Source organism: Camelus ferus, chromosome 3 (assembly GCF_009834535.1).
Source record: "Camelus ferus isolate YT-003-E chromosome 3, BCGSAC_Cfer_1.0, whole genome shotgun sequence".
Taxonomy (NCBI): Eukaryota; Metazoa; Chordata; class Mammalia; order Artiodactyla; family Camelidae; genus Camelus; species Camelus ferus.
This window is the reverse complement of record NC_045698.1, coordinates 93,150,343-93,174,647: the sequence shown is the minus strand read 5'-3', so window position 1 is coordinate 93,174,647 and position 24,305 is coordinate 93,150,343. Positions and strand designations below refer to the sequence as shown.

The window sequence follows — 24,305 nt, the reverse complement described above, 5'->3', positions numbered from 1 at the left end:
TGGGTTGCATGGAGATCAAAGCCCGAAGGAAGTAGAAAGTTGCTCTCTGACAAAAACACCATATTTTTAGAAGTGCTTGGTGGTTTAGGATGTTTGCCCCAATGCTGCCTTTCAGTGGTAGGGGGTGGGGCTGGGGTGGGGGCCAAGGGATGCGACCTCAGGCTGAGGGTTGCTGAGAGTGGGTTTCCTGGCAGCAGAGGGCCTGAGGGTGGAGGCTGAGGGTGGGAAGTCCGTCATCACATATCTTTTCTGAAGACCAGAGCCCCCAGGCCATATACTTGGCAGGTGGGCAAGGCCGGGGGAGTCTGAGAGGCCTCTGGCTCCAGTCTCTTTTCAGACAAGGGAGCATGAAGGCCCAGAGAAGAGCAGAGGATTTGCCAGCCCCTCCCCCCTTCTCCATCTGGGGATTTGGGACTTGCATGCATGGAACCCTTAGAGAACAATGCATGCATTCTGTAATCAGAGCTAATTGGTGTGGTTCAGATGAGGAGGAGGAATGCTAGGCTTTTAGGGGCAGGACATCAGTGGGTTTCTGAACCAACTGCCCACGAAGAGTCCATGGAGAATTAGAATAGCTCGCGGGGTCTGGGAAGGGTAAAACTTGGGTAGGTGAGAGGATGGCCCAGCAGCATGGGCAAGAGCTGGGAGGTGGAAACTCCCTGGGCCTGAACGTGGGGAACAATGGGAGACATGGCAGAGGCAGGAGCGAGACAGGAGGGGACCTGCTCACACTCTCAGGGATCAGAGTCTAAGTTCTGTTGAGCCTCAGTTTCAAAGGTGACTGGGAGAGGTGAGCTGGCTGCTCCCCACACCCAGAGGGGAGCAGAGGCACGTTGGGGGGCTGCCCAGCCCTCCCCATCTCTCCCCAGTGCCTCTACCTTATAATCAGGGTGGCCCTTCCTTCATGTTTATGCCAAAATCCCAAACAGCCAAGGCTGGGCTGGTGAGCTGTAATTTATATCATTTTTCATATGGGTTACAGGCTCCGAAGGCTCAGACTCCTTCAAGTGGGAACCACATTGCAGCAGGGCAAACCAGTGTTAAGAAATCTTGTCCCAGGGAGCCGCCTGCTTCTCATTTGGGATGTGCCTGTGTTGACTGTTTGTTTTCAGGGCCCAGCTGGTTGGGAGAGAGGGCAGGGTGGCCATGGATCACTACCCTTGCCAGGAGTCCCTGACGAGGCTGGGGTGAGTCTCTGTTGTGAGTCCTGCCAGCCTCCTGTGTGCCCCACTGTGAAGCCCTGCAGAGGAAGCTGTGAGCACACTGCTCTTTGTCCTCGCCTGTCCCCACAGAGCAAAGCCAGCTGGAGACAGCCGAGTCTGGGAGAGCCTGTGGGGGGCCTGGCACCCCAGGCTAACTGTGGGGAGCGAGGGCTCTGGGCTCCCCCAGGCACTGCTGGCAAACCGAGAGGCAGTACACGGAAGTCGGCCAGGAGGCCAGCTGCAGTGAAGACACATGAACCGTGGCTACACACGAGGTGGCTGGATCTTAAACACGTGGCACAGAGCGAAAGAATATGAATGATAAATTCCACTCATATACAGTTCAAAACCAGGTACAGTTATTCTGTGATGTTAGAGGTAAGCTTAGGAGATAAAACTAGAGTTGGAAGTGAAGACCCTGGAAGTTGGGGTGGTGGTAAATTGAGTGAGGAGGGAGGGGACAGGATGGGGTTGGGGGGAAGGAGGGAATCCTGGGGGCAGGCTGTATTCTAGCTCTTGATCCTGGAGGTGACCACAGGAGTGTTCACTGCCATCAATCATTGTGCTGTACATGTATGCTTTATGGACTTCTGAGTGGGCTATCTCTCACAATAAAAAGGGCTAAGAAAACAAAGTCAGAGGGCACCGAATGGCTGAGCACTCGCTGCCCTCCTCTCTCCATCTCACTTCCGTCCTCAGGGCCCTGGAACACTCTCTTTCTTGCCCCTCAGCAGTCAGCCCTGCCCCACTTGTCTCACCCAGGCTGGGTCAGGCCCAGGCCTTCCCTGGTGCTGATGGAGTCACAGACCAGGGGGACTTCCTGATCCCCAGAGAGCCCTGAAGCCTGTGGGGCTATGGGGCCCCCTTCTCAGTAGCCCTGCCACTCTGGGCCTAGCCCAGCACTGGGTCCTGGATCAACTGGCAGGACTTTCCTGGCTCTGAGAGGCTCCCCACGGTCCCTCATCAGATCAGGAGTTGTCATGTTACTGGGAAGAGGAAAATAAGAATTACCTCGGTTCTTAGTCATCAAAAAAAAAAAAGAATTTTTGATGAGAGACAAAAAGCATGCTATAAGCAAGATTTTTATTAGTGAAGTAAAAAAAAAAAAAAAAAAAAAAACTAGTGAGAGATAGCACACCCCTGAGAATTGGGAGCAGGCCAGTCCAAGAGAGGAAAAATGGTGCTGTTCCTTTGTCTTTCCTGTTTTTATATCCTGGTCTCGTGATTGATTGATTGACAACTCAGGTTCCCTGTGCTCTGGCACGCCCACCCCTTTTGGGCAGGTTTACTGGGTCAAGCTATACCAGGGCCTTCTCTTATGCTCAGCTGCAGCATTTTGATTTAACTGGCTTCTTTTACTGGCCCTTATTTAGAGAAAGTAAAAATTTCTGGAGTCCCCCTTCCTGAGTGCAGACATACAGTTATTTTCTGGGTTGTTCCTTTCCCCTTCCTCTCCCCCTGCTCAGTGCTCATTTCTATTTAAACTGCCGAACAGTCAGAGCTGCCTGTACATCCCTGCCTCTGTCCCCGCAGGAACTGCTTGCAGGCTGAGGGGCCAGAGCACCTGTGTGGACGGCCGTCAGGTGGCCTCCGTCAGGGGGCTTGCCGTGGCAACCTAGCTCTCTTTGAGGGACACCCTGGGTACCTTCACTGTGAACAGAGGGCAATCTTTAGAACATGTCTAATTTTTGAAGAAAAATCTCTGATCTTCAAAGTTCTGTTTGCTCTTTTAATTTTCTTCAAGGAGAACTATTGATAGAGAGAGGCAGGTGTGGCCTTTTCATGGGTAAAAGGAATCCCTCAAAGTTGGGGCTGAAGGAACCGTAGGGGAAAATGAAAAGTGTGGGGTTGAGGTTCCTCGGTGGGAGGGGCTAGTCTAGGGGGCTGGCTGCCTCCACACCCTTAATTTCTGGGAGCAGATGAGTCTCCCCCAGGCACCTGCCTGGGCCTTGGGGCTCTTCCACAGAACTTTCAGGTGAGAAACTTTCCATTGTTGCCTTATCTCGTGGCAATCCCCGCCTCACCTCCTCGCAGCGACCACAGGTGTGCGCAGATCTGAGGCCCCGATCTGTTCCATTCTCTTTGTGCCAAGCAGAGCGGGGACGCGAACCCCCGGCATGAAACGGCGCCCACAACCGCAAGGCCCGGTGTGCGCCCTCTGAAACTGTAGGTAAAGACAATTACCGGCAATTTCCACAGCATGGTTTGTTTTTTGTTCAAAGGCCAGGGAGGCATTCTCAGCAGTAGGCCCAAAATATAGTATTCCCACCGCATGCCGCCCTCATAAATGTGCGATAAAAGCTGTGGTCGCTTTGTCCCGGCTCTTCCTTTTAACAGTCACCCCTTCAAGTTTGATGTTGAAACTGCTTTTTTCTTTATGTGTACTTTGATGGCCCAGATAACGCTCCATGATAAGGAACTGCCTTCAAAACCACTCACTGTACCTCGTGCTTACCCATAGGATGCGCGTCACAAGAGAAAATCGGGTGCCCGAACTTATGAGAATTGGGATAGGAATGTGCTGAGTCTGTGAAATCCTCCTCTCTGCTGCCTGTATTGAAGATTTGGCCAAAAAAGAGAGAGAGAGAGAGAACCAGGGACCAATCAGAAGAGAAAATGGTGGGCCTTGTCCTAGAAAGAGCTGTTTTCCCACTAGCAAAAGATGCTAAGAACCTGCACATTCATGCCCATCAGGTTTCCTTAACCAAAAAAGACTCTGTGAGGCTGATGTTAATCGGCCCAGAGAGCTTGGGAATGTCGGTGCTCTCCCGGGGTGGGTGTGGTCTTGAAGGTCTGGATTTATCAGGTGCTGCATCTCCTGTGGTTGAGTTAAAGCTCTTCCGTTTGTTCATTTGATATTTAGACTCTATCAAGGGCTGCCCACACCTGGAGTCATAACATCACAATAGGAACAGACCCTTGAGTTGTGTAAGTGGTGGTTGGTTTTTTCACAGCACTTTGATATCCATTATCTCATCTCCCATCCCGTGTAGGAGGTTGACATCAACATGGTGGCCAGCACAAACCCCAGTAGGGTACTATGCCCATGGTACAGATATGGTTAGAGTGACTAGAGTGACAACTGCAAAAATGCCCCAAGACCAAGAGAGGGACTTTTCAATGGAGATGTCATCATTGTCTCGGCAAAGACCAAGCGTTTTCAAAGACCTCTAAGCTTTAGGCTAAAATCAGTGGCTTCCAAATCTAGGAGAGACCATCTTGGCTCCTGACTTCATTTGTAACTTTGCCCTGTTCCCAGGGACCCCAGAGATCCTCAGCCTGTGAGGCAGAGGGATTAGAGCTGACTTGGATCAGACAAACTGAGGCATGAATCTGGCTTATCAGCTGTGTGACTTTAGGTGAGTTACTTTACCTCTATGGGCCTCCGTTTCCTCGTCAGGAAAATACACGTGTCATTGTAAAATCTCTTCAGGGTCCCTGCTAGGCATGACAGTCTGTGATTTTGTGATTCTATGAATTACCCTGAATTTGCATACACATAACAACTTACAGGTTTCGAAGCACTTTCACATAACTTTCAGCAGTTCATTTGATCTCGGCCACAGCTCTGTGGGGTGGGCAGGCAGGCGTACCATATTTTCATATCCCCATTTGAGAGATGGAGAAATTGAGGTGCAGAAAGATGAAGTGGCTAGCCTTAGGAACTCTAGCAAGCTGGTGCTGGCCAGTACCTGAGCAGACATGTGATTTCTGGACTGTCTCGTGGACAGCCCCTTCAGTCAGGGATCCCTCCTGGGTTATCCTGGAGGGGACTAAGGAGTCCCAGAGCTTAAGGGTCTAGTTTAGAGTGCCTGGGCCTCTGGGCCTCCTTGTCATGTGTAGCCCCAGTGGCTGGGCTTCACACAGAACACCTGGCAGCATTCCAGGAGCTGTTTAGGGAGGCAGCTACAAAGGCCTTTGGAAGCAGAGGCTGGGGAATCACTGCTCCAGCAGACTCTTCCCACCTCAGACCCTTTCCTGTGTATCCACACCCCCTGGCTTGGATCACACAGGGTTCTCCTATTGGAATTCCCTCATTCCTCCTGCCAATTAAATTCTTAGCTATCCTTAAAGCCCAGACCAAAAAGCCCTCCCTTGAGCGCTCCACATACATTTTCTTATTTAATCCTCTGTTTTACTCATCTGTAAAATGGAACAGCAATACCCTCGGTCAACATCATTTATCCCTCACTTTGCAGATGGGGAAACTGAGGCTCAGAGGGTTAAGTCATATGCTTGAGGTCACACAGCTGGGGGGGCTGGAGCCAGGATTTGAACCTTATGACTTAAAATGCTCAGGGTTGCAGGCATCAGAGGACACTGACTTTCTTTATCCATTCACAAAGCACTTAGGGACCACCCCCCCTCTTATGAGCACTCTCATCCTTGCTGAGTGTGTGTTCCATGGGTCTCGCTTGTCTCCCTCTCTGGGCTCTGAGCCTTGCAGGTCAGAGGCTGCATCCTGTTCCACACCATCCACTCCATACACCTGCCTGGCACATAGTTGGTCTTAGTAAGTCCATGCTAGTTGGTGAAGACATCTGTTGTGCAGCACGGTAACAGGGCCAGCTGAGCCAGCTGAGGTCTGTAAGCCTAGGGGCTACTCTTTCTTCCAGCTGGACCTATAGGGCCCAGCCACTAAATGTTCCAGGGCTTCCTGGCCTAGAACTTAGGGCACAGCACTTCAGTAGAGTGACCCAGTTTGTTTTTCCCATACTGCCCACAAACTTGGTCCTAACTCTTCTAAATGTGTAGAATAACGTGCTGTTTAAAAGCACATGGTCAAGTTTGGATACTCTGTCCCTCAACTGCTGTGTGACCCAAGGCAAGTGACTTTATGTATTTTGTGAATCTAAGATTCCATCCATCGTAAGGTGCACCATATTTTATGGCCCAACAAGAAAGGACAAAACCCTTCCTGCCAGTTAAACTATGCTAAGTCATCAATTGTAAGGTACATCTCAATTTAAGATTTGTCTAGACACTTCACAAAAGAAAATATTCGAATGGCTGATAAGCACATGAAAACATGCTCAATATCATTAGTCATCAGGGAAACACAATTTAAAAATCACAGAGAGATACCACTACCATAGCCATCAAAACGGCTTTAAAAAAATCCCAGACTAACCTAACAACATACTGGGTGTTGGTGAGGGTGTGAAGCAACTGTACTGCTGCTGAGACTATAAAACCACTTTGGATAATAGTTTGGCAGTTTCTTGAAAACTTAAACATATACCTATGATATGACCCAGACATTCTATTTCTAGATACTTACCCAAGAGAAATGAAAATAAATGCACACAATGACTTGTCTATAAATGTTTAGAGAAAACTTATTTTGTAATAGCCCCAAACTGGAAACATCCCAAATGTCTACTAATAAGTGAATAGATAAACAAATTGTAGTACATGCATTCAATGGAATAGCACTCAGCAACTAAAAGTAGTTAACTATTGCCATACGCAACAATCTGGATAAATCTCACAACAATGTTGAATGAGAAAATCCAGACAAAAGAGGATACATACTGTGTTTCGATTTATATAAAACTCTAGAAAATGTAAAGGAATCTATATTGACAGCAAGTAGGTCCATGGTTGCCTAGCGCTGGGGTGGAAGGAGGGAGGAATGGATTACAAAGAGGTATGAGGGATCTTTGGGGGGTGATGGGAATGTCTGTTAAGTTGATTGTGGCAATATTGCGTGAGTATAAACAGGTCAGAACTTCACTGTATATTTTAAATATGTAGAGTTTCTACCTCAATGAAGTTGAAAAAAATGTGCATTTTAAGGAAAGGATGCTTTCCTTGTCTGTGACCCAGGAATATTGTTATGAGGCTTAAATGAGATAAGACATTAGTGCAATATCTGGTGCTTTACTTCTGAACATGGCTTGCAGTTTTTATTCCACTATGAGGGAGCCTGGGCCTGGAAGAGGCCAAGGAGCCTGCCCTAGGTCCTGTGGTGAGTTGGTGCAGTGCAGGCCAGCATTCCCTGTTAGAGTGTGTCTCTGGCCCCAAGCATCCTGCACTGGCCCAACCCCAAATGGAACGAAAGGGAATAATCCCAGTCTCCAAGGGCTTGAGAATGGTCTGGCTGGTGGAAGCCAAGGCCACTGGGGACTGTAACTTGAAAAGCCCTCGGCATCTGATGTTGGGTCCTTAACGAGGGTGATTGACCGCAGCGAGCAGAGTTGATGTCACCCACCCTGCAGCCTCCCCACGTCAATGCAGTGGTCCTTCTACACAGCCTGTTTTGGCAAGTGACTGATTCAAAGCCACCCTTCATAGCAAGTGTGAGAAGCCCCCACCGCAGGCCGCCTTCGGGGCAGGCCAAGATTCGACATTACTCACAGCTTCCAGTACCTGCCTGAGTTCAAACAGGAAGCCTGGTTTTTCCTCTCGTGTCAACAACAACGTTTCTTTCTGTCTTTCTATTCTGGCCTCTGGGCTCTCTTGTGGAGCTGGTTTCTTGGGGTGAAAGTCTAGTGGTCCCCACCAGCAGAAGCCTTGGCCAGAATCTTCTCACTTGGGGAAGCGTGAAGGAGGACTTTCTGCCAGCAGGCTATGAAAACGACTTCGCTCATCTATGACTTTGTAAACCAAGGGAGCTTCTAACCAGGCACATAGTAGGCCTTCCACACATGTTTGTTCAACTAATCTAGACTGAAATATAGTATGTCTCAGAACAAATGCAGCTCCTCCCAGGTTGCTGGCTCAGCAAATATCACCTCCACCTCTTCTCTTGGGCCAGACACACTAGTGGCACCTCTCCAGCTGTTTTACTCCCTCCTTTCCCACCAGGCGGACACTCAGTCCATCTGTCCTTTTTGCTTGATGTTTCTCAAATCCATTCCCTCATCCCAACAATCTCTGTGATGATCTTAGTCCAGACCCCTGGCCCCCTTCATGTGATACTGTCACTCTCTCTTCTGTCCCACCTGGTCCTGCTCCATCCACAGACCACACAGCAACCAGAGCCCTCCTTTTTAGACACTTGAGGGACCACATCACAAATGGACCTTCTTTGCTTACTATCCTTGTGAACATTGTGTGGAAACTCTAAAGTTCCTGCTGAGGCCTACAAGGCCCATCTCTCAGAACTCACCCCTGCTCCCAAGGTGTTCTCTGGGGGCTGTGGATACTCAGACACTTGGGGTTCCCTAAGCAAGCCTTAGTCTTCCTGGCCTCTTGGGCTTTGCATGATGCTCTGAAGAGGCCCCTACCTGCCCCTAGACCTCTCACCCTCCAGCCGAATCCCCCCTCCCCATTCTCTTTCACCTTTCCTGAGGAATTGCCCTAGTTGATTTCCCTCCTGTGCATGTGTGTGTAACTTGGTTTTGCATGTGTCACCCACATATATTTCCAGTTTCTGAGGGCAGGGGTCTGATTTGGCTCTATGTCCGCGGGCCAACCCAGCCCTGTCCGGTCAAGAAGGATCCCACATGGAGCAGGGGCTTGGCAGGTGTGTGCTGGACAGCCATCTCTCTGTGCTCTTCATAGACTCAGGGGATCTGACTTGGGTCAGGAAGCAGCTGGTATATAGCAGGGACTCCTCACCTCTCTCTGCCCCCCAGGCCCCCTGATGCAGCTTGCTTTATAAGGGACATGTCCTGTGGCATTGATAGTTAGGGGTAAGGCCAAAGGGGACGGGTCTCTTTCCGGAGGGAACTTCTATGGACATTGAATGCCTTTCGTGTCCTTCTCTGGCTTTAGCTGGAGATCTGACCTGTGTCCAAGGCTGGAACATTCAGCCAACCACATTCCATTTTTGTTGAGCTCTGAAGTATTCAATATTCCTGGACTCCTGGACTGGATGGAGGCTGGGAAGGCAAAAGGAAGTTCCTAGCTCTTTTCCGTGGTTATTGTGAGGATTACATGAGTGAATATACATAAAGCTCTTAAACAGAGAGAGACGCACAGTTAGTGCTATATATGTGAGTCTTGAAGATGATGGTGATGACGAAGGTCCGTGGGCATCGCAGCATCGCAGCATCGCAGGAAGTGCACAGATCCCACTGCACAGTGGGGCTGGGCCAGAGACCCCTCTTTTATGAGGGCTAAGTTCTGATAGGGGAAAGGCTGCTTCTGGCACATTCCAGATGCTTCATAAGAGTTTATTGAAAGAAGTTAAGTTTTTGGTTTTTTGGACCAGGTGAAGTGAAGTTTTTTCCTGTGCCAGGGAAGGAAGACTTTGCTAGATAATTGAGAGTAAGGAGGTTTAAGGATGAAGGTTTAATCTCTTAAAAGAGGAGACATTTTAAGTGCTTACAAGGACAGTGCTACTTAGTAATAATTATTTTCTGGTCACTAAGTCATACCTTCCCCCAGAATGGGGCCAAATTGGACAAAGAGTGGGCAATCTGCATTTCTTGAAAACAACCTGATTCAGCTTCCATAGGGTCAGGTTGTTGTCTCTCCTGCCTCTTCAGCCTCCTGCTCCTAATGGCCCTGGGTCCTTGGATGGGATGACGCCCCATGGAGGGCATTTGGCCCAGCCCCCTGCCCCATGACCAGGTGCACATGGCCACCACGGAGGGAGGGCCATGTCCTGAACCCTTTGCAGGCTGCTGTGCTGTAAGAGCTCTCAGACTGGGCCTGGAGTCCCTCCCACACAGACCCTCCTCAGACCTGAATCCACTGGGGACCAGGTTGTGCTGGGTTCTGGGTGCTAGGGAGACAGCAGTGAGCAAAGGTGACTCAGCCCTGCCCGCATGGAGCTCAGGGGCCAGGAGGGGAGATGGGGAGACAGACATTGCACAAACATGAGCCATATATAAACATATCATTGTAACATGTGCCACGTACAAAGGAAGTGTCCGAGATGAAAGTGAGGGCTGACCTCAGCAGGAAACAACCTGGTCTCAGGGACTCAGGAAGGCGTCCCCAAGAAGTGAGGCTCAGCAGAGACCTGAAGCGAGCATCGGAGTTACCTTGGTGAGTGGGATTTTGGGGAGAGAGCATTGCAGGCCTGGGAACACTGTGTGAGAAGGTCCTGGGGCCTGTTGAAAGACAGAGGCAGGAGGAGCTGCACAGTTGAGTGAGGTTACAGGGGATCTGGAGGAGAGGCATGGGCCCACCCATGATGGCGCCGCATCCTCTGTCTAGGTTTCCATGGGAAATGAACCTTGGATGGTGGACATTTTCACAGCATATGTGAGGACTGTCTAATGCCAAATATCTGCACACCCACTTGGATTTCCCTCCATCAGCCCGAGGTTCCTTGCAGGGTGGGGTAAACATTGTTCTTCTCTAGATTTCTTTTTAAACTCCAAGTACTCTTGGCAAAGGAGAGCCAGTGGTCCTCCCACTGCTGAGTGACTGGGATGGGTTTGAGGGAACCAGGAGGGAAAAGGCCTGGGAGGGAGTGAGGCTGCTAGAGACAGCTTATAGGTTAGGTTGACCTGGCCTGACCAGCAGCCCCCTGGGCAACAAAATTTCCTGCCTTCCACTTGCACTATTCAGCACTTCCTCGCTCTGTTTGTGAGCTGGGGTGGGAGTCAGGAGCCAGAGTCCCATCCAAGCTCTGTGGTCATGCCAGCTTGCAGGACCCCCCACTTCAGCATGCTTTCTCAAGTTAACTTCCTTTATCAAATTAGAGTAATTTTGAAGTTTTTATTCACTCTTTAAAATTGACTTAATGATATAAGTCATACAGATATTGAAAAAAGAAAATAAACAGCATGGTCAGAACTAGAGTTCTCCCATCCCAGTCCCCTACCTGAGGGTGGGTATCAGGTGGCTGGTTCTTCTGGTCTTTTTTCGGTGCATTTTCATGTATGTATATGTAGATACAAAGAGACAGTTTTGTTTGATGTATTTTTTCAAACATAAATCTGAGTTCTATGTATTATTTAGCAATTTCCTTTTTCACTTAATGGTCCATCTTGGAAATCTTTGCACATGAATGTATGCAGTCCCACAATGTTCCTTTTTAATGACTGCATAGTTTTCCCAACTGTACATTCCTGTAGGTTATTTATCCATTCTCTCACTGATGAACAGTCATTCATATTGTTTCCAGATTGTCACCATTACAAACAGTACCATCACAAGCAAATAAATCCTTGTATGTGACTTTCAGTCTAGCTCAATGCAAAGGTAGCTTATCTTAACTCATGATGAGATCTCTGTTGGAGGAGGTATTCAAGTAAAAAGTGAAATAACATGTCTTCCTCAGCACAGAACAGTGATGCGTAAACTTGATTGTGCATGAGAATCACCTGGAGAGCTTCTTAAGCTACAGATTGCTGGGCCAAACCCCTGGAGTTTCTGATTCAGGAAGTCTTGGATGGGTCTGAGAATTTGTATTTTGAACAAATTCTGCTGCTGGTTCAGGAACCCTACTTGGAGAATCACTGCCTCTGGGTGTTTGCTACTCAGCCTCCACTTGCTTACTTGAATAATGACCTCACCATTGGGAGGCAGTGTTCAGGGAGAACTCACCCTGGGTCCCTCCCACTACTGAGAAGTGGGTTTTCTAACTGGCAGCCCTCAGGGAGGCAGGGCCCTTCAGGGCTCTGGTAATGGTTCCAGAGGTCTGGCTAGCAATGCTGTCGGGCAGATTTTCCAGCTGGCACAGAAGCTCAGGGCCTCTTGACTAGACACAGCCTGCAGCACCAGTCTTTTCTGGGCACCAACCTCCCCACTCCTGACCCCACCCCATTTTTCCCAGTGGAGCCTAATGAAGAGCTGAGCCTGGTAGTGAGCTGTTTACACAGCGTGATTGGAAAGTGCTCTGGGGTTTTCATAAAAGAAACAACAGGAGACCACATCCCCAAAGAAGGTCTTCTAAAGGTCTTGAGGTTTCAGGACCCTGAGGCGCTCTTTGTTTCCAGCTGGACTGCAGGAGGTCGCACTGGGGTTAGGGGAGAGCCTTTCTGGGGTTGGGGTGGGGGTACCGGGAGTCTGGACTCTAGGAACTAAAAGGCATCCCCCTTCCCAGACCTTCCTTTGACAGGGTAACTTCTGCGCCTAAGAATGGTCAAGTTGCAGGCTGAGGGTCAGACCCCAATGGGCATTTGGCCTGAACCTCCACCCAGAGCTCACCAGGTCCCTGCCCTTTGACACCCCCCACCCCAGTGTGCTGTCCATAAACATCAACAGCCTGAATCATCAGAAGTACGCTTCCTCTGGATAGCTGGCTCCTATGTTTGCTGGAGGTAACAGAAGGGAGGAAGGAGGATGCCTTAGCCGCAAAGTCACAAGGGATGGGATGGGAGCGCCTTTGGAGCTCAGGATAGCTGCTCCAGGCCCCTCTCCTTCGTGGGGACAAATTTTAGACCCCGTTGTAATCCCAGGTAGGAATGTCCTTTGAGGCAGGTTGCTGTGCCTGTGTGTGTCTCTCTCTCTTAGGTTATGTCTAAAGTCTTAAATGTCCTATCTGATGTGTTCATGCTGGTAACCCCGGCATCTAGCACCTGGTAAGAGCCTAACAGGCCCTTCTGAATAAATGAACAAACAAATATCTTAGAAGTTGTCGGCAAAATGGATTCAGGCTGCTCATCCCTCGGAAGTGGGGCTAGGCCCTAAGGCTAGACCCTATTCAGCTATCTGAGCCTGTTCTGCACCGCAGCAGCTGTGCGGGGTGCAGGTCCCACCACAGGAACAACCTCTGTGCAACCTCAGCTGTGAAAGGGGCCGTGGGGAAACTCTGCCTCCTATGCAGGGCTTATCCTGGGACAGGCCAGCCGCGGGGCAGAGTGTGGACAGGGGGGCTGGCTTCCCGCTTCCCGCGTCAGAGGGGATGGAATGATTTCTGAGTCCAGCCAGGGTCCGGCCGTGCGCCCTCAGGGCAAGGTCAGGCTCTGTCCAGGGTCGTCGCCACCCCCCACCCCACCCCACCCCGTCGCCTTCTCTCGCCAACTCAGCAGTAATACTGGAACTGAGGGGTAGGGAGGGAGAGACTTTTAATCCTTTCAGACTCAAAACTTAACTTCTCATTTCTCTCAAGACACCCGCTTCTAACCCAAAAAGCGAAAGCGAGGCTGGGGGAATTCTGCTCGGTGGAAAGGCTCAGGGTGTTACTTTTGGTGTGGGTGGGGCTGGTCTTCGGCGTTCACAACCCATTCCTCGGACCAAAAGTGCCCCAGGCTGGGGGCGCCAAGGGTCTGCGCGGGGGGGCTGAGGCGGAGCCGCAGAGCCCCCCCCCCCCTCCGCAGAGCGTGGCTTTGCTCGGCCCCGCCGCGCCTCCCGGCCCCTTGGGAAGAAGCGCAGCCCCTGGAGGCTTCCGTTTGAGGGCCTGGGAACCGGGCCCTTCCTCTGCCCGCCCCAACGGAGCGCTTTGAAGTGGCCGGGTTCCCAGCCCCCGTCCCCAGCGCGGCGCCTCCCCTGCTGCGCCCGCACCTTGGCAGTGGCCGAGCTTTGCATGAAAATGGGCCCCGTGGTACCCGCTGGGCGCTCTTTGTAAATTCATCCCCGGGAAGGCCTGGCCAGAGGCTGCTCCTAGAGAATTCGCCTCCCGGGTCCCACGGCCGAGGTGTCTAGGCTTAGCTTCCCCCAACATCTCTCTTTCGAGGTTGGAGACCTCCTCCCGACCAAAGGTGGGACAGTCAGAGGCCCCACAGGTTCCCCTGCGGGCTGGGCCGGACCTAAGCACTGAAGAGTTGGCCGAGGGGAGGAGAGCCAGGGATGCGCTCACCGACGTTTTCAATGAAATTCCAACCGGCTATTTGGCAACATTATTTGTACCAGTGCTTGAAAACTATGCAGACCTTTGATCCAGTAACTCCGTTGCTGCTAAGACAGTAATCGTAGGTATGTGCAAAGACGTTTGTACATACAATATACTGGAGCGTGGTTTATAAAAGGAAAATTGTGAACATATCCAGCAGTGGGGATTGCTTCTACTCGCTAATGGACTAGGTTAGCACGGGCCAGGTACCGTTGGAGGAAATCCATGACTTCAGATCCTTAGCAATGATAATGTAGAATATTTACTACTAAAAACAATGCTCTTGATGTTATATTAAGACAAGTATAGTGCATACGTGTAAGGGAAAAAGACTGGAAGATATGGTTTTCCTTGGGTGCTGAGATAAAGGATGACTCATTGTCTTAGGCTTTTCTGAAATTTATTATACTTTATACTGTAATCATGTCTTTTAAAATGAATTTTATTTAAGTAAAACTTCAGTTCTAAGAATTTAAAACAAAATTTTGCCAGGCTTCTCAATAATTTCTGAACTTGAATAGCATGCCACAAGACTCACAGCACTTTAATATACTTTTCTCTTTTGTTTTTGAAACAGGCAGGCCCCCAGCCTGAGGGGTGGGTGGGCAATTATTATTATCCCCATTTCAGAGATGAGAAGACTGGTGCCTTGGCAGGTGATAGATGGCTTGTAGGTAGGAGCACAGCAGGGCCAACACTGGTCTTTCTGAAGCACAGAGCTCTTGCTAGTTTGCAGAGTGTGTATGGAGTCATGGAGTGGAAGATGGGAAGGGAGTGGTGTGCAGAGCGGAGCCTCCTACACAAGCTCCCCGGGACTCTGTCTGCTGCAGGCCAGATGTCCCTTCAGGGTGTGGCCTGGACTCAGGCATTCTTGGCCTCCTTGATTCCACCAGCATGCAACACCTGCCCTGGCCCTGCCCCCAAATTGCAACTCAAACCCTTAATGGTAAAGAGGTAAGTGTTAGAAATGTTAGAAAACAGGAACATGACCCCCAGGCTATTGTCTCCAGAGGTCCTGGGTCTGGTTTTTTTTCACCCTCCTTTTCTCTCTGATGCTGCTCAGGAGCCCTGAGGTGATGGGAGGGAGTTTCTACATGCCTTGGACTTGTCCTACATTCAACTTTCTTCCCCAGAGCTGGTGATTAGTTAGCTGTGGGAGTCCCTCCACCTTTGTGTGATCATCCTCTACCCCCAGCAATCCATTCATGGCTGATCCCTCATGTGGTTAAGAACAGTCCTGAATTCTCAGGGCATGGATGGTGGGGGAGAAGTGCTGAGGAGAGCTCTGCTGTCTTGGGATGTATTCAGAGAGTTGGAGCCCAGCTGAAATGGTTACTGTGATTGAAATGGGCCTCTGTCTTCCCCGTAAGGTTTAGAGACTACTAAAAAAATTTCCCTTTTCTCTAGTTAGCTTTGCTGATCTTTTGATGTTCTTGTTTCTAACTTGGCAGTTTATGACTCTAAGTCATTCTGTGCTTCTGATTTCTTTTAACATTCATCTTTGTTTTCCTCTGAATGCACAGTAAAACCTGGGGGGTGGCTGTGTGGGTGGGAGTATTGCTGGGGCCCCCTGGAGGGTACGGCTACTAAGTAAAATTTGGTTTTACTAAAACACACAAAAATTACTTCCCAGAGAACTTTTTTCTGCTCTAAATTCACTTTAGACAACTGTACCAATTCAACGTAGGGATTTTTTTTAAAAGATTGAAAATAAATGAGAAAAGGAGACTAAGATACACAGAGGACAGAAAAGCAGGTCCAACACCTCTAATGTGAATTTCAGAAGAGGACAATGGAGAGAATGGGAAAGAAGCAACACTCAAAGAGCTGGCAGCTACTAATTTTCCAGAACTGACGGCTACGCCAACCCTCCCATTGAAGAGGCACAGTGATTTCTGGGCAGAGAAAATATGAATTGCTCTATACTATGCCGCATTGTAGTGAAACTTCATAACACCAAAGATAATGAGAAAATCCTAAGAGAAACCACAGAAAAAAGAAAAATTACCTACAGAGAAATAACTAAACAGCAACAAAGGAGGTGAGAATACTATAATCAGAGTGCCGAGTGCCGAGGGAAGAGAATGCTCACCCTCAGATTCTACACTGAGCTGTTCAAGAAGGAGGGCAAAATACATTTCAAATAAAAAAGGCCTGAGAAAGATTTTCACTTACATGTCTTCAATGAAAGATCTTCTAAAGGATGTTCCTCAGGAAGAAAGAAATTAAACCCCAAAGGAAGGAGTGGATGAAAGAAGCAACACTGAGAAAATAAATGGACACTGTGGGTAAATCTAAATAAGCCTTGCAGGTAAAAAGCAACAACTGTAATATTGGCAACTGATTGCGGAGGGGTTAAAAATAAGGGAAGAAGTAGTAGACGATGATTAATACGATAAAAGGAGGTATTTGGAGTCAGCGTTCTGATGATGATTTTCAGGTTAGAATAAAACAAAAACAAAAACAACATAAACAGAGCCACACTCATCTACTACATCTTGCCTCTATCTGCGGTGTAATCACAGTACAATTGCTGGAGTTGAATAGTTGCAATAGAGGCTGAATGGCCTGCAAAATAAATAATAATCACTGCTTGACCCTTTACAGGGAGAAAGTGTGATGACCCCTGAATTAGGTCATAAAGCAAATTTTAACAAAAATCAAAGAATAACATACTGGCTATATTCTCTGATCTTAATGAAATAAAATAAGAAGTCAAAATCAAAGAGATAGCCAAAATAAACTCATTATATTTGGGAGTGTGTCTAAAGGATTCATAGGGAAAAGAGGAAATCGTAAAGGAAATTACGAAATACTTGGAAGTGCAGGATATTAAAACACAATATAAGAAAATTTGTGGAAATCAGGTAGCGCAATGATTAGAGAGAAATTTATAGCTTTTAAAATATATGTTAGAAAAAGACTAAAAATTAGTAAGTTGAGTATATCTAACTCAAGAATTAGAAAAAGAATAATAGAATAACCTGAAGAACATAGTGAAAAGGAAATAGGAAGGGAAACAAGTAGAGTAAAAAACAAACAATAGAGAGAGAAACAGAAACAAAAGTTAGATCTTTGACAAGACCAAGACAAACCTCTGGCAAGATGGACCACCAAAAAAAAAAAAAAAGAGAGAGAGAGAGAGAAAAGGGACAAATAACAATAGATTAGTTTACTAAATTAACTTATTAAATGATTTAATTTAAAATAATTAAAAAGTGAATGTGCTAAAAGATACTGTAGAGATTTCTTTTTAATTAGGAGAGAATATTACAAGCAGCTTAATGCCGATGAATTCAAAATTTCAAAAGAAATGGGTAATTTTCTAGAAACATGTAAATGTCCAAAACTGATTCAAGAAGTTATAGAAAAACAACAGTTCTGTATCCTTTGTATCAGTTACTTTTTGCTGAGTAACAATACCATAAAACATAGTGTCTTAAAAGAATAACCCTTTTATTTGCTCATGATTCTGCGGGTCAGCAGGTTAGCCAGGCATTGTCGTAAGAAGAGGTCTTCTGCAGGTCTCACCCTGGGTCATTCAGGCAGTGGCAGCCGTCTGGCAGCTCTGCTGGGTCTAGATGGTCCAGGATGGCCTGCCTTAGATGTCAGGTAGTTGATATTGGCTGTCAGCTGAGACACACATCTCCATCAGGCTATTCCGTGCTTCTCATATTAGCAGAAGGATTCCCGGCAAGCAGCAGAATGGGCAAGCCCCAGGGCACAATTATATTCAAGCCTCTGCTTGTGTCACATTTGCCAGTGTCTCACTGGCCAAATAATAACAAATCTTGGCCAAAGCAAGTCACTGAATCAATGTGGGAGGGGTTATACATCAGTAAGGAGACAGGGATAGGCATTCAATAGGGGCTCGTTACTATAACAATGAACCAAAACTGTTAAGTAAACATAAAATGCAAACTTCCCTAAATATAATGTGGTTTTCCACGTTGGATGCTGAAACGAAAAAAAGACATATTGGAAAACCTGGTGAAATCCAAATGAAGTCTGGAGTTTATTTAACAGTCAATGTTAGTTTCTTATTTTGACAAGTGTACCATGGGTATGCCCTCATATTAGCATTAGGGGAAACTAGGTGAGAGGTGAGGGGGAACCCTCTTGGCTACTTTGCAAAACTTTTCTTTCTAATCAAATCAAAAATTATTCCTAAATTCAAACTTTATTTAAAAACTAACAACAGCCCTCCAACATACTGACACACAATTGGCCCAGATAGTTTTATGAGTGGTTTTTGCTAAATTATTCAAGGAACAGATATCCTCCCTTTTTAAAAAAAACTGTTTCAGAAAATTGAAAAAGAAGGGATGTTTTGTGATTAACTTTATGAGGTTAATGTAATGTTGATATGCAAGCTGGTTAAGGACAATTTGAGAAAAGAAAATTATAGGCCAATTTTGCTTATGAAGAGAAAGGCAAAAATCCTAAATGAAGTATTAGTGAACTGAATATATCTATAATTGACCCAGCAGGGATACAAGGACAGTTTAAAACAAGAAAACCCGAAGTAATTTACCAAATTAATAGAGTAAAGAAGAAAACTCATGTAATCATCTCAATAGATGCAAACAGAAAAAGCATTTGATAAAAATTTAACATCAGTCATTATAAAAACTCTTGGCCAACTCAGAACTGAAGGAAACATTCTGAACCTGATAAAGGATGTCTATCAATACCAACAGCAGACAATATCCTTGATGGCAAAATATTTGAAGCTTTTCCTTTAAAATCATACATGGGAGAAGTCGACCTGCTATTGCTAATACCATTCAACATTGTACTACATGTTTCAGCCAGCAGAGTAAGACAAGAAAAAGAATAAAAATTTAAATGGAAGAAAAAAATTGCAATTTTATATGCAGATGACATGATTGTCTACACAAAAAATTCGGGGAAATATAGAGGCAAGCTGTTTGAACAAAGAAGAGTTAAGTAAGATGGTTGGATATAAGGTCAAGATACAAACGGGGTATAAGACATAGTTGTCTCCAGGAGGAAAGATAGGGAACAGGATGGAGGATGGGCTTTACCAGATGTGTAATGTTTATTTCCTGAAAGACAAAAAGAGGGAGGAGATCTGAAGCCAAAACGATATAATCTCATTTGTTAAATCTGGATGGTGTGTACAAGTATGTTATATGGTTTTCTTTTTTTTCCCCAAGATTTCTAATTTATTTATAAGAAATTTATACTTATGGTTAAGTATTAAAATATCTTTTTTTGGTTTTCTTTTTTATAAGTTTCTGTGTAATATACATAATACACATAGAATGATTTATGCAACAGATATGTGGTTTGTGAAGTACAATTTGAAAATGAGCCCGTTGATCCCTCCAACACCATTTCCCCACCTGTGTCCCCCTTCCCCACCCCTTGTCTTTCAGCCCAGAGGGAATCCCTATCCTGAATGCTGCACTGATAAATTCTTTGCTTTTTAAAAATGGAGTTTGATCTATCATATTATTTTCCGTACTTTTCCACGAGTTTGAAATGCTTCAAAATTAAAAGAAAATAAAGCAAAACATGTCACATCTCCAAAAGGAAAATGATTATAGGAGAGAAATGTTTGGAAAGAGTACCCTGACTGGAAAGGGCTTTGGTTTCCTTATCTGTGTCCGCCTTACTGTTCATGCAACAGTACTTCCTGATTGAGCATCTCCTGGTGCCAGGGATTGGGGACGCAGGCTCTTATCATTGGGTGGGCAGTTCAGCACAGGCTGGGATGATATGTGTGAGATGCATCAGTCTGGTGGCTGGAGCACAGTTGCCAACCACAGTTGCCTCTGGATATGGGGGCCATTACTATGACTGGTTCTTAAGAAATGGCTCAGCTGCCAAGTTTTCAGCTGCCAAAGTATAGGGTCTGTCCCTTGTTAGTCCTGCCCTTGGGTTCACTGTGTGCAATGCATGCCAGTTAGAGTCAGTATTCAGCCTGTTCCATGCAGTTTTGAAGGCCAGCAGCCCAGCATGTAAACAAGTCATTACCAGCAGAGCCCACAGTGGGGCAACTTGGGCCCTGGAGGCTGCAGGGAGGCCTGTGGATTTCATGATCCAGAGAGTGAAGGCTGGAGCCCTGGTAGGGGTATGATGGCTCCTGCAGGAGACACACAGTCTCCCTGGGCCTCTGCCCAAGGCTGGCTTTGGCCCTCACCCCTTGCAGCCTGTGCCTCTCTGCATCACCTTCAGCCACACAATCAAACATTTACAACAAAAGGAAACAAACAAGACATCAAATGGGTAGCATTTAAGTTTGCTGCTGCTGAGAATCTGTTCTTGAACTAAAGGCATTTTGTGTGGGGGGCATGGTTGGGGTAGGGGGTGCAGGCTGTGTCTGGACTCACTATTCTAGAACAAAGGAATCACCTAGTTCTCCGAAAACTCTGGAAACCCTTGTGTGCTAAAATGGCTTGGGGATGTGCCGATGTTCAGCACACCTGGGGTGTCAGCTCCCACTGGTGACTGTGAGCAAGGCTGCTTAGGCACTGGGTGTGGGGCATGTCCTGAAGGACAGGGGAGCCCCTCCCAGGGTCCAACACCCACTGCACGTGGCAGGTGCCCTGTCACTGGACTCTGGTAGTTTCGGTTGGAAGACGCAGGCTCTGAAACTCCACTGGGCTCTGACGCCAGCCAGTTTCCTCCTGGTCTGGAGCCGGGGAAGAACTGGGTCTGAGCATGTCTAAGCCTTCCGCCCGGGCTCACACCCCTGAAACTGGACTTGGCTCTGTGGCCTGCGAGCCTGCGAGCCTCACGTTGGCTGGTGGGGAGGGAAGCTGTAAGAGAGCCCAGCCTGCTGCTCCCATCAGGGCCTTTCTTTCCCCATCGCCCCAAGCCTAGAGTTCTGATGCTCCCTGCCAGTGTTGCCGCCTCACAGGCTGGCAAAGCCTCGGACGGAAGGCTCATCATGTGTGAGTCATGGCCCGTCTCAGACCAGGGACCATGTGCAGTGCTGAGTCACGTGGGCTTGTCTCTTCTGCTGAGGAGTGCTGGGAAGGCCAGTCTGGGAGGCAATGGGGGGAGTGGGGAGGCCCACCCTTGACTGCTGGGTGGCCTGGCCTCAACTCATGGGGAAAGGGCGAAGCAGGGAGCAGAGCCTGTCCACCGGGGCCACAGTCCCCAGGTCAGTGGAGCCCAGGTCAGTGTTGCTCTGTCAGGGTCTGAGCCTGAGGAAGGCCCTGCCTCTTCAGACCCCTCAGGCCCTGGGACTCTGCTCCCTGTCGGCTCTGCCCCGAGCACACCTGGATGCTTGAGGCTGGTGCAGTGGGCGGTCTGCCCAAGGTCTCGCAGGAGGTCAGGGTCCCGGTCAGCCAGGGACGGCCAGGCTGCTGCCCTGGGGTCCTCCATCCACTTACGCAGCCTTCCTGTACCACTTACTTAGAAAACAAGGACAGAAGTGACAAAAGTGAGCAGCACCTTTTGATTTTTTTTTTTTTTTTTTTTTGCTCATCAGATTGGCAAAAAATTTAAAGGATGAATAATACCCAGCGTTGAAGAGAATGCAGGGAAACAGGTACTATTGTATGAACATAGCAGGGAGCAAAGGGTCCCAGCCTGTTCCCGAAGGGCCACTTAGAAGTATCTGTTACCATTTAAAAGACATGTGTACTTTTGACCCAGGAGTACACTTCTGAGAACATTTCATATAGAAAAACTTACACAATAAGAGAGAAGCATCTTGCTATTCCAAATATGTCTACAGGGTAAGTAACAGAAAAAGTTATGTTCAGGAATGTTCACTGCAGCTTTATTTGCAATTGTTGAAAAAAAAATCCTTAATGTCCATCATAGGGTGATACAAATAAAGTAGACTGTGCTATTGAATACTCATAGCTGTCAAAAAGGAAGGTATAGCTCAGTGGCAGAGTGTGTGCTTAGCAGACATGAGGTCCTGTGTTCAATCCCCAGTACCTCCATTAAAAAATTAATTAATTAATTAAAGTAAAAAGAATGAAGTAGACTTGTATGTACCAACTGATATGAAAGGATGTTCATGATATGCCATAAAGTGAAAAGAAGTCACAGAACCATGTGTTTTATATGATATTGTAAAACAAGCAATGTGTGTGTGTATGTGCACGCGTGCGTGTGTGCACGTGCACGCATTCACTTAGGAGAAGGTCTGGAAGGATGTCAGTGGTGGTTTCTCTGGGAGGGGGCTGCTAATTGAGATAATGGGAGACTTTTACTCTTTAATCTATATATTCCTATATTGTGTGACATTTTTACAAGTGTGTGTTTACTTTCAAGTAAGAAGAAAAAAGAATTAAAAACAACATAAGCAATTGTCCTTATACATCATGAGGACCTGATGAGTGTGGGGATGTACACGTGCACACATGACTAGTGGGGAAGTGTTCGAGATTTCTCCTGCCTCCTTTGGGGCTGAAAACTCTTCCCAGGGCCTGTCTTCCCTCAGGGCAAATCACCCAGTGGGTGCCACAACCGGGTCTATCTCCTGTTCCTAAACCACTTCCTACATCCACCCTCCAACCCTCCTTGTGACTTCCCTGGGGGGCCTCCCTGTCCCCACCCTGTGCTTCCAGAGCCGCCTGCCTGTCTCCTTTGTGGCTTCCTCACCTTGGCTATCCCCTTCCATCCTGTGCAGTCCCACTGTGGGCACTGCCAAGGCAGGATCGTGCCCCTCTTTGTTCTTCATTTATGTGCACAGAGAGGGGTCTAATCAATGTTTGGCCAGTGAACCATAAAGGAACCGTCAGAGGGACACTGGACAGGAAGGGACCTCTGAGATCAGCCAGGCCGCTTTCCAACCTGACACCCAAATGCACTCTGCTTGACACCACGAATGACAGGGCAGCCACTCCCATCCAAGGCAACTCACCCTCGCTTCCTGTGTGAAGTGGCTTCCTTGCCTTAATCAGGAGCAGGGGCAGTGGCTGAGGCATTTCCCAGGTAAATTTGAAGTCTGTGGTCAGTTCAGCAGGCAACGTAGAAGTTTGATGGGGTGAAATGAAATCCCTCCCTTTCTCCAGCGGGGAGAGGCCATACCTGCTGCACATTGTACCTCATCCAGTTCCAGCAGGTCAGCTCCACCCTAACCACTCTGTTGGCAGAGTAAATTAAGCATTAAAAACAAACTAATTAGTACTTCAGGGTAGCTTCATTCAGAAAATTACCGCGCCAAAGAGGTGTCTCATTTAGAACCGACTTTATTAAAAGACGCTTGGTAAATTCCTGTAACAGATGACAGCACTTTCCAGAAATGCTGTAATTGAATCGTTTTACTGCATATATCAAATGGTTATTAAATCTTTAATATCATAATTCCTTAAGAATGCCGTAGTCAGTGACAAACAGCAACCCTCGCAACAAAGGAGCCCCTTGTTCCCTCCTCTTGGCTCTGCAAACCGCGGGAAGTCGTAACTTCTCCGCTGTACTCGGTTCTGTGCGTTTTTAATGCCTATGAGTAAATGCCAGCTCTGGGAGGAACCCGACATAAAGAATGGGAGGAAGCGTTGTTTCTGACTGGTTGATTTGTGGTTTAGGGAAAACGCATCTCTCCCAGGTGAGGCTGCAGGGGTTGGTTGAATACCTGCCACGGTGGGTGGGCTGTGGCCTGGAGGTAGCACAGAGATACTGAGTGGCCCAAGTTGCCCAGCAAAGTGGAGGTTCCTGTTCATCAGTGTGGGATGGGCGGGCACTGCTCCTGTCCTGGAATGTGGTGAGGCAGGCAGAATGGAGTGAACAACCTGCTCTGTCCCCCACCCCCACCCTTGGACTTCCTCCCAGCCCGGCTCTCTAGGACTGAGCACTTCTCCCTGCAGGATGGGGGCCTGGCCTTCTCCCCAGAGCACCTGGCCCTGGCATGGCTCAGGGGAGGGACCTAGCAAACGGTGGGGGGTTGAGCAATAGGTCCATTGATCCAAGGGAAACTGACAGAATGCAGTCTCCCGGGCTTTGGAGGGGATGAGGCATTGCAGGGGCTGGTGAATAGAGTGGGGCCTTTTCAGAATAAATTGAAAGTCACCTTTTTGCTGACTTGCTGGGGGGGGGGGGAGCTAGGCAAGTGAAACAACCACTCCTTGCTTCCTTTTCCTCATCTACAAAAGAGGTAGAAATGTCATGAGGGCCTGGGTTTGGGGGTCGGTGTGATCTGAGTTCGAATCCTGCTTGGTTGTGTTGTTGGATTTGGAGCCTCTGTTCCTTAACCTTGCAAAAGGGGGAGCGTGGCCTCTGGGCAGACAGGTGGGGGTTCAGTGACCCATCACAGGCTTGTTGATGATGCCTGACAATGCTCAAGACATTGGTTGGTGTTGATTGTTTTTCTTTTTTTTTTTCAACTTTTTTAAAGTTGTGAGTTATGATTTTTATTAATTTTGAGGGGGCAGGGTAATTAGATTTACTTACTTATATATTTTTTTGGAGGCAGTACCAGGGATTGAACCCAGGAC

The 24,305-nt window shown here is 47.7% G+C and overlaps 1 long non-coding RNA gene across 1 annotated transcript in view; it reads left to right on the top strand.

The window, feature by feature from the left end:
* The first annotated feature begins 1,013 nt into the window (after window positions 1–1,013).
* Window positions 1,014–24,305, top strand: part of LOC116662705 — a 28,078-nt gene continuing 4,786 nt past the window's right edge. Inside the window, exon 1 of the long non-coding RNA XR_004318712.1 lies at window positions 1,014–1,555. This is a non-coding gene — a long non-coding RNA (uncharacterized LOC116662705). The remainder of the gene's footprint in view (window positions 1,556–24,305) is intronic.